This window comes from Hemitrygon akajei, chromosome 18 (assembly GCF_048418815.1).
Source record: "Hemitrygon akajei chromosome 18, sHemAka1.3, whole genome shotgun sequence".
Classification (NCBI taxonomy): Eukaryota; Metazoa; Chordata; class Chondrichthyes; order Myliobatiformes; family Dasyatidae; genus Hemitrygon; species Hemitrygon akajei.
The window spans coordinates 20,110,414-20,123,845 of record NC_133141.1 but is presented as its reverse complement, the minus strand read 5'-3'; the positions used below and the strand labels follow the sequence as shown (position 1 = coordinate 20,123,845).

The 13,432-nt window shown below is 42.1% G+C and overlaps 1 protein-coding gene across 4 annotated transcripts in view; it reads right to left on the bottom strand.

Moving 5' to 3' along the window:
* The window catches only part of smarcd1 (SWI/SNF related BAF chromatin remodeling complex subunit D1), a 61,523-nt gene that overhangs the window by 7,301 nt on the left and 40,790 nt on the right, over positions 1 to 13,432 (bottom strand). The gene's annotated exons all lie outside the window — the stretch shown is intronic.

Here is a 13,432-nt window from a genome sequence, read left to right as displayed (position 1 = left end):
AATAAACTTACACCCAGTGGCCACATTATTAGAGACCTCCTGTACCTAATAACATGGCCACTGACGGTATGTTTGTGATCTTCTGCTTCTGTAGCCCATCCACTTCAAACTTCGATGTGTTGTGCATTCAGAGATGCTCTTCTGCACACCACTGTTGTAATGTGTGGTTATTTGAGTTACTGTCAGCTTGAATCAATCTGTCCATTCTCCTCTGACCTCTCTCATTAACACGACATCTTTGCTCACAGAACTGTTGCTCATTGGATTTTTTTTTTGTTTTTCACACCATTCTCTGTAAACTCTAAAGACTGTTGTGCATGAAAATCCCAGGAGATCAGCAGTTTCTGAAATACTCAAACTACCCTGTCTGGCACCAACAATCATTTCAAGGTCACTTAGATGACATTTCTTCCCCCATTCTCATGTTTGGTCTGAACCTTTTGACCATGTCTGCATGCTTTTATGCATTGAATTGCTGCCACATGATTGGTTGATTGGATGTTTGCATTAGCGAGCAGGTGTACAGGTGTACCTAGCAAAGTGGCCATTGAGTGCATATGCAATAGCGTGACACAGAAAGCACTGGAGGAACTCAGCAAGTAGAGCAGTATATATGGAGGGAATTGGATACTTGATATTTCAGGTTGAGACCTTTCATCTGGACTAAGGAGTGAGGAGAAATAGCTACTATACTGTCCACCTGTATAGGGTGGACACTGGTCCCTGTCTTTCAGTCCAAGTGAAATATCAACTGTCCATTTTCCCACACAGATGCTACCTGACCCATTGAGGTCCTTTAGCAGCTTGTGTGCTGCTCCAGATTCCAGCATCTACAATCTGTTGAGTTTCCATATGTGTAGTTATACTGGCCAGATATAAGCACTGGTCTGGACAGCTAGTCTTCCTTTGAAACTGTGCCATAGGACCTGTTACGTCTACCTAACAGGGAAGGCAAGGCGATAGTTTAACACCCCATCCAAAAGATGGCCCCCTTATGGGCAGCACAGTGGCCCATCAGTTAATGCTGTTGCCTAACAGCTTCAGAGACTCAGGTTCAAACCTGGCCTTGAGTTAGGTTAGATACTGTTCATACATATCAGATCATTACATGGTGCACTGAGGTAGAACAAGGTAAAACAATAACAATGCAGAATCACAAACAAGAGAAAATCTGCAGATGCTGGATACCCAAGCAACACACTCAAAATGCTGGAGGAACTCAGTAGGCCAGTCAGCTCCTATGGAAGGGATGGGAGGGTTAAGTAAAGAGCTGGGGAGTTGATTGATGAAAGAGATGGGGGAGTCTGATAGAAGAGGACAGAAGAAAGAAAAGGAGGGAGGAGCACCAGAGGAAAGCAAGGAGATAAGGTGAGAGGGTAAAGGGGATGGGGAATGGTGAAGGGGGCGGCATTATCGAAGTTTAAGAAATCGATGTTCATGCCATCAGGTTGGAGGCTACTCAGATGGAATATAAGGTGTTGTTCCTCCAACCCAAGTGTGGCTTCATCACGACAGTGGAGGAGGTCATGGATAGACACATTGTAATGGGAATGGGAAGTGGAATTAAAATGGGTGGCCACTGGGTGATCCCACTTTTCCTGGCGGACGGAGCATAGGTGCTCAGCGAAGCAGTCTCCCAATCTATGTTCGGTCTCACTGACATACGGGAAGCCACACCAGGAGCACCAGATACAGTAGATGACCCTAACCAAGTCAGAGGTAAAGTGTCACTTCACCTGGAAAACTGTTTGGGGCCCTGAATGGTAGTGAGGGAGAAGGTGTAGGGGCAGGTCTAGCACTAAGTGTAATGAGGTGTAACAGCTACAGAGAATGTGCAGTGCAGGCAGACAATAAGGTGCAAGATCACACCGAGGTATTCAAGGGTCCATCTGATTGCTATCTGTGTGTGGTTTTCCCCATATCTAGTTGGTTAACTGGACATTGTAAATTGTCCTTTGCATAGAGGTCAACAGTTTTGGGCACCATTCCTCAGAAAGGATGCGTTGTCATTGGAGAGAGTCCAGAGAAGGTTCAGAAAGATGATTCTGGGAGTGAAGGGGTTAACACATGAGGAGCGTTTGGCAGCTTTGGGCCTGTACTCACTGAAATTTAGAAGAATGCGGGGGGATTTCATTGAAACCTACCGAACATTGAAAGGACTAGATAGGGTGGATGTGGAGAGGTGGTTTCCTATGGTGGAGGTATCCAAAACTAGAGGGCACAGACTCAAAATTGAGGGGTGACCTTATAGAACAGAGGTAAGAAGGATTTTTTTTTAGCCAGAGAGCAGTGAATCTGTGGAATGCTCTGCCACAGACTGCGGTGGAGGCCAAGTCCGGGGGTATATTTAAGGTGGAAGTTGATCGTTTCCTGATCAGTCAGGGCATCAAAGGATATGGTGAGAAGGCAGGTGTATGGGGTTGAGTGGGATCCAGGGTCAGCCATGATGGAATGGCGGAGCAGACTCGATGGGCTGAAAGGCCTAATTCTGTTCCTATGTCTTATGGTCTTATGGTTGCCAGGAGTATCAGTGTGGGGAGGGGGAATAGAGTTGCTGGGGATACAAAGGGGGAAATGAGGTAAGTATAGATGGTGCTTGATGGTCAGCATGGATATGATGGGCTAAATGGCCTGTTCCTTTATAACTATAACAGTATAGGGCTCCACCAACACTCTACAAGAGCATCAGCCTATATTACCACATTCGTGGCACTGGATAAGAATCTGAAGCCGCATTCCTCCTTCTGAGTGAGTGTGAAGCACAAGCTCACATCTAAAGATTGTGCTGATGCAGGAAGGAAGGTCACTATTAAACACAGAGGAATGCCTTGTTGAAATGCTGTCAGGTGTAGATTCTTACTAAGAACCAAGCAAATAAAAAGCTGTAATCTCAGCTGAACAAGTTTTATAGAGATACCATTTTTATCTCTCATCTGCACTTACTTCAGGTTTCTAGGAATGGCAGGGCTTCACCTTCTACTTTGGCAGTTAATTACCTATAATTTTCTTCCAGTACCTCCAGCCTCCAAGGGGCTTTGCTCCTCTCTTAGCCCAGATCTCCATTTGTCTGTGTGTTTGCTTGAAATGTTACATCTCTTGCCGCAGATGCAGCCTGACCTACTGAAGGCTTAATATCAGATTTCTAGCAACTGCAGTGTTCTGTACGTTGTTACTAGGGGAGGATGGGAAGTCCATGGAACCAAGTCAGGTTCCAGTGTTAAGGTATGGAATGGTAAAACTAGTTCAGGAGGCTGCTCCCATTCAGAAGCGGAAAGAGTGATCGATTTCAAGTTCCTGCGTGTCGATATCTCTGAAGATCTAACCTGGACCCAGCATCTTGATGCAGCTACAAAGAAGGTACAACTGCGGCTGTAATTCATTAGGAGTTTGAGATTTGGTTTGTCACCTAAAGCACTCGCAATTTCTACAGATGTACCATGGAGAGCATTCTAACTGGCTGCATCACTGGCGGTGGGGGTCAGTGAGGGGAGAGGCTACTGCACAGGATTGAAGTAAGTTGCAGAGAGTTGTAAACTTAATCAGCTTCATCATGGGCACTAGCCTCCATAGTATCCAGGACATTTTCAAGGAGTGATGTCTCAGAAAGGTGGCGTCCATTATTAAGGACCCCCATCACCCAGGTTATACCTTGCTCTCATTGCTACCATCAGGAAGGAGATACAGGAGCCTGAAGGCACAAACTCAGTGATTCAGGAACAGCTTCTTCCCCACTGCCATCTGCTTTCTGAATGGATATTGAACCCACAAACACTACCTCACTATTTTTTAAATTTCTATTTTTGCCCTACTTATTTCATTTAACTATTTACTATATATATTTACTCTAATTCACATTTTTATTTTCTTATCATGTATTTCATTGTACTGCTGCTGCAAAGTTAACAAACTTTACGACATATGCCAGTGATACTAAACCTGATTCTGATTCTAATTCATTTTGTTGTTAGGAAGTCTCTCCTTAGTGTAAAGAAGTTAGGGAACATACTGAGTTCGGGAACGTCACAAAAGGACTACTGTGATTCATTGAGGATCTTTGGATCAAGTGGCAATTGGGAGTGGGGTACTGAGAGGTATGGAGAGGCCAAGGGGAACTATTTAAACTTTCTTATCCCCCATCACCCTTCCATCGGGCAGAAGATGCAAAAGCTTGATAAGACGTACCATCAGGCTAAAAGACATAGACCTCATCTGTTCAAGATGAACTCTTCTCTCTCAATCTATCTCATTATGACCTTTCACCTCATTATCTATATGCTTACGCTTTCCCTGTAAGTACAACACTTTATTGTGTATTCTGTTATTGCTTTCCCTTCTACTACCTCAATGTCCTGACCGTGAAACAACCTGTCTGGATGGCACACAAACGTTTTTCACTGTATCTCAGTGTATAACAATAATAAGCCAGTTACCACTATTGTGGACTTGGTATTTAAAGGCATAGCCACAATAGTCAGTCAAGTGGACAAAGGGCTTTATGAAAGGTCAGAATCTGAGCATTGGGAGTCTGTGGGGCTGGAGGTAGTTAGAGGGATACACAATGGTGAGATTTTGAAGTCTAATGTGCACAGTGGCAGAGAGGTTAGAGATACTGCCTCATGCCAGTCATCCGGATGCAATCCTGGCCTCCAGTGCTGATTGTGTGAATCATATGCACCTTCCAATACCTCTATCTAAGGAGGCAGGGGAGTCACCCCCGTTGCTCAGCAGAATGAAAAACTATCAGGGATTGGGAACAGTGCTGCACTAATCCCTGCAATGGGTTCAGTAATTGGGCATCTAACCATGGAGTTCATCACAATTCTACCGATCCCAATTCTCAGCTAACAGATGAATCTGATTGTAGTGCATCACATTTTGGGTTGTTCTCATCTCCTCTCCCTTCCCTCTACCCCTTTCAGAGTCATGGAGCAACACAGCATGGATACAAGCCTTTCGGCCCAACAGGTACATGCCATCCACGGTGCCTATCCATCTACTCCCAATTCCCTGCATTCAGCCCATATCCCTCTGTGCACCAAACCCAGTGCTTCTTAAATGATATTATTGTACCTGCTCAAGCACTTTCTCTGGAAGATCATTCATTATACTCACCAACCTCTGTGAAAAAGCTGCCCCGCAGGTCCCTTTTAAACCTTCTCCCTCCAAATCTATGCCCCTTAGTTTTGGACTTCGCTGCCCCAGAGAAAAGGCTGCTACCATCCACCTTATCCATGCCTCCGACAATTTTATAAACTTATATAAAGACCAGAAGACTTAGGAGCAGAATTAGGCCATTTGGACCATCATGGCTGATTTATTATCCCTCCGTGCTCATCCATTCATGATATTTTCAATGATAATGATAATGATACAATAAGAAGAGGGACGCCTCACGTCTTAATAAGCTGGTAAGGAAGGCTGGCTCTGTCGTGGGCAAAGTACTGGAGGGTTTAACATCGGTAGCTGAGCAAAGGGCGCTGAGTAGGCTACGGTCAATTATGGATAACTCTGAACATCCTCTACATAGCACCATCCAGAGACAGAGAAGCAGTTTCAGCGACAGGTTACTATCGATGCAATGCTCCTCAGACAGGATGAAGAGGTCAATACTCCCCAATGCCATTAGGCTTTACAATTCTACCGCCAGGACTTAAGAACTTTTTAAAAGCTATTATTAATGCTTTTTGAGATAGTGATTTAGATGCATATCATATTTTTTACTGAGTTAAGTATTGTATGTAATTAGTTTTGCTACAACAAGTGTATGGGACATTGGAAAAAAGTTGAATTTCCCCATGGGGATGAATAAAGTATCTATCTATCTATCTATCTATCCTCTAAGACATAAATAACCGAGCAAATCTGACTTTATTTTTCAGTGCAAAAATTGGGAGCTATGCTGATTAAAAAGAGCATCCAAACTTGCTGTCATTTTTAACTCAGGGAAATGTACTGTGCATTCTAAATGCACAAAACTACATTGAAGAATGGCATTCCATGCACCAATACCTACTGTATTTTCACTAAATGCACCATGTCAAATACAAAACATGTACATTTTAAATTACACAAAATGAAATGCATTAGATGTGAATCATGATTAAGAGCTGGAACTTACACCTAACACACACAAAATGCTGGTGGAACTCAGCAGGCCAAGCAGCATCTATAATAGTAAATAGTCCTGACGAAGGGTCTCGGCCCGAAACGTCGACAGCGCTTCTTCCTATAGATGCTGCCTGGCCTGCTGTGTTTCACCAGCACTTTGTGTGTGTTATTTGAATTTCCAGCACCTGCAGATTTCCTCGTGTTTACTTACACATAACCACCAGTTGCCAAATCCAATAATGTGGACTATTATAGAGGAAGCTATGACTTCTTTATACCTGCTTTGGATGCAATAATTTGAACTCACTGCACACTAGGCAAGTGCTCTTGCCAGCACAAAACAATACCTAGCCCCTGCTTCCTTCAGTTTGCTCTTTGGCTCACTTTGGGCCAAGTATGTTGTCTTATTGGTTGTGGATATTATTTCAAGTTTCAAGAATACAAGTATCTTTTCACATATAGCCACAATGTACAGGGTTTTTGTATTGAAATGCTTTCAGACAAAGTTTCAAAACTACTCATTAAGTGGAAACTAGTTTCTTCAACCTCCCTGTAATCCTATCATAACCTTAAATAAATTGCAGTAAATGAAAATCAATTAAACTGCAGATACTGGAAATAGAACCATAAAGTCATAGAACACTACAGAACAGAAACAGGCCTTTTTCCCCATCTAGTCCATGCCAAGTGATTAATTGACCTTGTCCCATCGAGCCTCACCTAGACCATAGCCCTCCATATCCCTTCCCTCTATGTACCAATCCAAATTTCTCTTAAATGTTGAAATCAAACATACATCCACCGGCACCTTTTTCCACACTCTCACCACCCTCTCAGTGAATAAGTTCCCCCTCATGTTCCCCTTAAACATTTCACCTTTCACCCTTAACCCATAACTTCTAGTTTTAATCTCACCCAACTTCAGTGGAAAAAACCTGCTTGCATTTACCCTATCTATACCCCTCATAATTATGTATACCTCTATCAAATCTCCCCTCAATCTTCCACATTCTTGTGAATAAAGTCCTAACCTTTCCCTATAACTCAGGTCAAGTCCTGAAAACATCCCTGTAAATTTTCTCTGTACTCTTTCAGTCATATTTACATCTTTCCTATAGGTAGGTGACCAGAACTTCACACAATACTCCAAATTAGACCTCACCAACATCTTATACAACTTCAACATACCGTCTCATTTTCTGTACTCAGTATTTTGATTTTTGAAGGCCAAAGCACTAAAAGATTTCTTTATGGTCTTATCTACCTAGGACACCTCTTTCAAGGAATTGTGTACTTGTATTCCCAGATCCCTGTTCTACTGCACTCCTCGGTACCCTACCACTCACTGTGTAAGACCTACCCTGGTTGTCCTCCAAAAGTAGAACACTTTGCACTTCACTGCATTAAATTCCATCTGCCATTTTTAAGCGCAATTTCTAGATGGTCCAGATCCCACTCCAAACTTTGACAGTTTTCCTCATTGTCCACTACACCCCCAGTCTTGGTGTGATCCGCAAATTTGCTGACCCAGTTTACCACATTATCATCCAGATCATTGATATTGATATAGATGACAAACAACAACAGACCCAGCACTGGTCTGTGGAACACTCCAATAGTCACAGACCTCCTGTCAGGGAGGCAACTATCTACAACTACTCTCTGGCTTCTCCCACGAAGTCAATGTCTTATCCATTTTAATACCTCATCTTGAATGTCAAGCAACTGAACCTCCTTGACAAACCTCCCATGTAAGACTTTGTCAATAGCATTCACTGCCTTGTCTTCAACTTTCCTGGTAACTTCCTCAAAAAACTTTATAAGCTTGGTTAGACATGACTTACCATGCACAAAGCCAAGTTGACTATCCCTAATCAGTCCCATTCTAACCAAATACATGTATATCTAGTCCCTTAGAATACCTTCCAAATCTAAGATAAAAACCATACCAAAATTACTAACTGTTCCTCATTTCATAGAGGCCATGCCTCCAGGGCTTTTTGTTTTTATGTCTTGATTCCTGATTATGGATCTATTGTGAACTCCTTTCAATGTTATCCTTAAGATGCTGAGGGCAAAACTGACTATGATTCCCTCCTCCCCTCCCATGTCCCATGATCTGGGAGTAGCTCGCATGTAACCCAGAATGAATGAAGTAAAAAAGTTAATGTTTACACAGTGTGCTTCTCAATCTTAGGGTGTCCCAAAGAATTTCACAGGCACTGTTGCAATACAGGAAATACAACAGCTGTTGTGTATTGACGAGGCTTCAAAACACAGCAATGTCACAATGATCAGGCTGTGCTTCAAATGAGATATTGGCCTACTTTACAAATAGAACCACGTGTACTTTTATACTTGTCTGATTGTCAGATCTTTTGATAGTGCAGCACTTGCCTTGAACTACACTGATAGTTTTACACCAAAATCCCCAAACCTGGATTTTCACCCACAATAAACCGATAGAAGAGAAATAAAAACAGAAATTGCTGGAAACCCTCAGCAAGTTAGGCAGCATCTGTGGGAAAAAAAGTTAATGTGCAGATTGAGATCCTTCATCAGAACGTAAGAGAATATAGGAGAATATAGTGTTGCCTCTGAGCATTGTTTGCATGCTGATTTTTTTAAAAAGCTGATGGAATTGATATTTTAAAAAGAATTGATGTACAAGGGGTGATTGCTAAGTTCATGGCCTAAGGTAGAAGGAGTCAATTTTAGAAAACCTAACACATTTATTTTTCAACATTGTCCCCTCCTACATTTACACACTTAGTCCGGCGGTCGTGGAGCATACGGATCTTGGACCTCCAGAAAGTGTCCACAGCAGGGGTGATTGATAAGTTTGTGGCCTAAGGTAGAAGCAGATGAGTTATACAGCTCTCGTTACATGCACGTGCAGTTAATAACTCATCAGGGTGATTGATAGATTTGTGGCCTAAGGTAGAAGCAGATGAGTTATACAGCTCTCGTTACATGCACGTGCAGTTAATAACTCATCAGGGTGATTGATAGATTTGTGGCCTAAGGTAGAAGGAGATGAGTTATTAACCTCAGACTTTCTGCATAATCATTCAAAGAGTTGAAGTGCATGTAAGGAGAGCTATATAACTCATCTGCTTCTACCTTAGGCATCCAGCCCCATAATACAGCAATCTGACTGGTCCCTCCAGAGAGAGGCAGAAGAAAGGAAATTCTGATCTCAGTGGTTGGGAAGATGTTGGGAGTCAATTGTTAAGGATGTGGTTTCAGGGTACTTGGAAGCATATGGTAAAATAGGCCAAAGTCAGCAAGGGAAAATCTTGCCTGACCAATCTGTTGGAATTCTTTGAAGAAATAACAAGAAGGATAAACAAAGGAGAATCTGTGGATGTTGTGAACTTGGATTTTCAGAAGGTCTCTGGTAAGGTGCCACACATGAAACTGCTTAACAAGAGCCCATGGTATTACAGAAAAGATTCCAGCATGAAAAAAGCAGTAGCTGATTGGCAGGAGGAAAAGAGTGGGAATAAAGGGAGCCTTTTCTGATTGGCTGTCTGTGATTAGTGGTGTTCCACAGGGGTCTGTGTTGGGACAGATTCTTTTAATGTTATATGTCAATGACTTGGGTGATGGAATTGACGGCTTTGTGGCCAAGTTGGTGGATGAAACGATAGGTGGAGGGGCAGGTAGTTTTGAGAAAGCAGAGGCCACAGAAGGACTTGGACAGATTAGAAGAATGGGCAAAGAAGTGGCAGAAGGAATACAGTGTAGGGAAATGTATGATCATGCACTTTGGGAGAAGGAATAAAAGCATAGACTATTTTCTAAAAGGAGAGCAAAGTTAAAAAATCTGAAGTGCAAAGGGACTTGGGAGTCCTCATGCAGGATTCCCTGAAGGTTAATTTACAGGTTGAGTAGGTGGTGAGCAAGGCTGTAAAGCTGAGGCTTTATAAGGCACTGGTGAGGCCTCACTTGGGAGTATTGTGAGCAGTTTTGGGCCCCTTATCTAAGGAAGGATGTGCTGACATCAGAGAGGGTTCAAAGGAGATTCATGAAAATGATTCCGGGATTGAAAGGATGATGGCTCTGGGCCTGTACTCACTGGAATTCAGAAGAATGAGGGGTGACCTAATTGAAACCTATTGAATGTTGAAAGGCCTTGATAGAGTGGATGTGGAGAGGATGTTTCCTATGATAGGGGAGTCTAAGACCAGAGGACACAGCCTCAGAATAGAGGGATGTCCATTTAGAACAGATGTGAGGAAGAATTTCTTTAGGAAGAGAGTGGTGAATCTGTGGAACTGGGTGTCACAGGCGGCTGTGGAGGTCAAGTCATTGGGTATATTTAAGACAGAGGTTGATAGATTCTTGATTAGTCAGGGCATGAAGGCAGGGGATTGGGGCTGAGAGGGAAAATGGATCAACTATGATGAAATGGCAGAGCACTCAATGGGCCAAATGGACTAATTCTGCTCCTATATCTATGGCCTTTTTCTGTTCAAATGTTAAAAGTGGATGGCAAGAACAGATGGGATTCAGAATTTTTGGACTGGAGGGAAGTGTACATTGGAACTTCTTGGGCGCAGTAGTTGGGTTGCTGCTTTTCTTGGTAAATACCAAAGGTAAAAGGTTTACAGGGTGTCATTTTCGCACCCGCGGATAATGCAAAGCCTGGGAGCAGTGAACTGTGTGGAGGATAGTAATAGATATGAACACATGTTTCAAATGGGTTGCTCGGTGGCAGATGAAGTTTAATGTTGGGAAATGTAATATTGTATTTGAATAGGAAGCATGACAAGGCAGTATAAACTGGAGATTACAATTCCAAAAGGGGCTATAGGAGCAGATACTATAGCTTTGGATCGAGTGGCAGTGTGCATTGAGAAATCTTCAAAAAAAAACTTAATCCACTATTTGTAGAGAGGTACAGAAAGAAGAGCAAGGAAGGAAGTTGGGATGAATCTTTATAAAACCGTGATTCAGCTACAACTAGAATTCTGGTCCAATTCTGAGCACTCTTTAGGGAAGATGTAACAGCTTTGTAGATGAGGATGCAAAATAGATTTACTCAAATTATTCTAAAGGTCTTTGAAGTGAATAGATTGGATACGTTTGGATTGCTTTCCATGGGACAGAAGTTGTGAGATCCAACATAGGTATTTAAAACCATGAAGGATGTAGACAAGTGTAGAAAGAGAGAGGTGGCTCCCATTGGAAGAAGGGGCAAAGGCATAAAAAGAACCAAATAGAAGTATGTAAACATTTTATGCAGTGAATCACTAGGATCTGATGCACTCCCCCAGAAGTGGTGGAAGCAAGTTTAAATTGCTAAATTCAGAAGGGTGATACAGAAAACATGCTACTGTAGACCAGTCAGTCTGAATAGAAAGATTTTGTTTGCATGAGAAATTCCTAAAATAGATGAACAGCTAACAATAAGAACCATTTTGGCCTCAGTTCCTTAATTACATTTGCAAATCAGTTCCTTCTACTTTAAAAATAAACCCTGAAAGTTGTGGCAGAATTAATTTGACGACACTGGAATGACTTGCTCTGCAAAAGTACCTGACATTTGCATTCAGTGAACAGATGTAGGGATATGACCTTGCCTACTATGCTGCAGTAAGGGAGGTATGTAGCTTTGTGACATGACTTCTGATTTATTTCTTTTCTCGTGGACACCTTTTAAGCATCGTATGTGGCCAATGAGACTGATGCAGCCTGAGCAAGACCAAGCAGAGCTTCCAAGTTTGTCATAGCGCTGCCAGATTTCCGTATGAGAGAAGATGAGATAGAAAAAAAATGGAAAATAAAAAATGCAAATGCTGAATACCATTAATAAAAACAGAAAATGCTGGGAATACTATCAGGATGCATCTGTGGGGAGAACAAGCTTGCATTTGGATTGCACCTTTCACAACTAATGAGCACTTCTTGAAGTGGTCACTTATGTGGAAAAGCAGAAGCTATTTTGCGCAGAACAAGGTTCCATAAAGTTGTGATAATGACTTTATCACTTGTTTTTGACTTTGATTAACCAATGAATATCGCTCAGAAGACCTGCGAGAACTCACCTGCTCCTCTCAGAAAAAAAGGAGCAGCTTTGAATCACAAAAGATGTAGTTTAACATCTGATTTAAAAATAAAGGCTCCTGTATTAGTGTAACACTCAGATACTGGATAGACAGCCTTCAAGTTTTCAGAATGTGTTTTAAAACACATTGGTGTTCAGAGGCAAAATCAGCTATAGTTCAGAGTTCAAAGAAGAGTACATTGCCCGCAGAATGTTCACAGGCACCAAATGACTGTGTGGATATAGAGGCATAATTACACGGAAACAGCCCTCCATGCTGACCAAGCTACCCATCTAAGCTAGCTCCATTTGCCTACATTCCGACCATATCCCTCTAACCTTTCCTGTCCATGTACCTGTGCAAATGTTGTAATTGTCCTCACATGTACCACTTTTTCTGGTAGCTCATTCCATATACCCACCACTTTCTGTGTGCCTTCATCCTATCTATGTCCTTAATGATTTTATAAATCTTTAAGAAGTCACCCCTCAGCCTCCTTTGCTCCAGGGAAAAGAGTCACAGACTGTCCAAACTCCAGTTCCAGAAACACCCTAGTGAATCTTTTCTGCATCTTCTAGCTTTATCATTTCCTTTCTATTGTGTGCACACAGGAGGGGGAATTTGCGCCAGCAGATCGGGGTTTTGCAGCCAGCTGCATATAGCCAAACAGTGAAGAGGCTCTCCACATGCATGCAAGTTTTATGCAGGGACAAACAAGCTTCACGTCACTTTTAGTTGTACAGTCTGTGCTTAATTAATCAATTGAGGCCAAGAGCTCATAATTTAAACAATGGCCTCAGCATCCAAGGGAGAAATTTGTTACCCCGATCATTAACCAATCTCGGAAAAACATGCTCGGACATTGGAGGAACATCTGATTAAGATCAGTCAGATGGTCTTGCATAGCTGGGAAAACCTGCCAGCATTTCCCATCATTCGATGAAAGTCCAGCTAATGCTAGCAAATGGGTAGAGAAATGGGGCAGAAAAAGTATTCAAAAATTATAAGCCAGGAAGTAGTTACACTACTTGGATAAGCCATTGCTGCACATTTAAAAAAATGCATGAAACTATTGAAGGTTTTAAAGTACATTAAGGCTGCCCCATTAAGGGAAAAATGGCTTGAGAAAAAAATAATTAGGTACCTTTGTCAGGACTAAATGAATACTTTCCCTACAGGACTTTGAACATAACCATTCAAGTCCTGAAAGGCACAAAAATATCATCACAGTATCAAAATATTCACAGCATTTCTAGTTACTAATTGGTCAT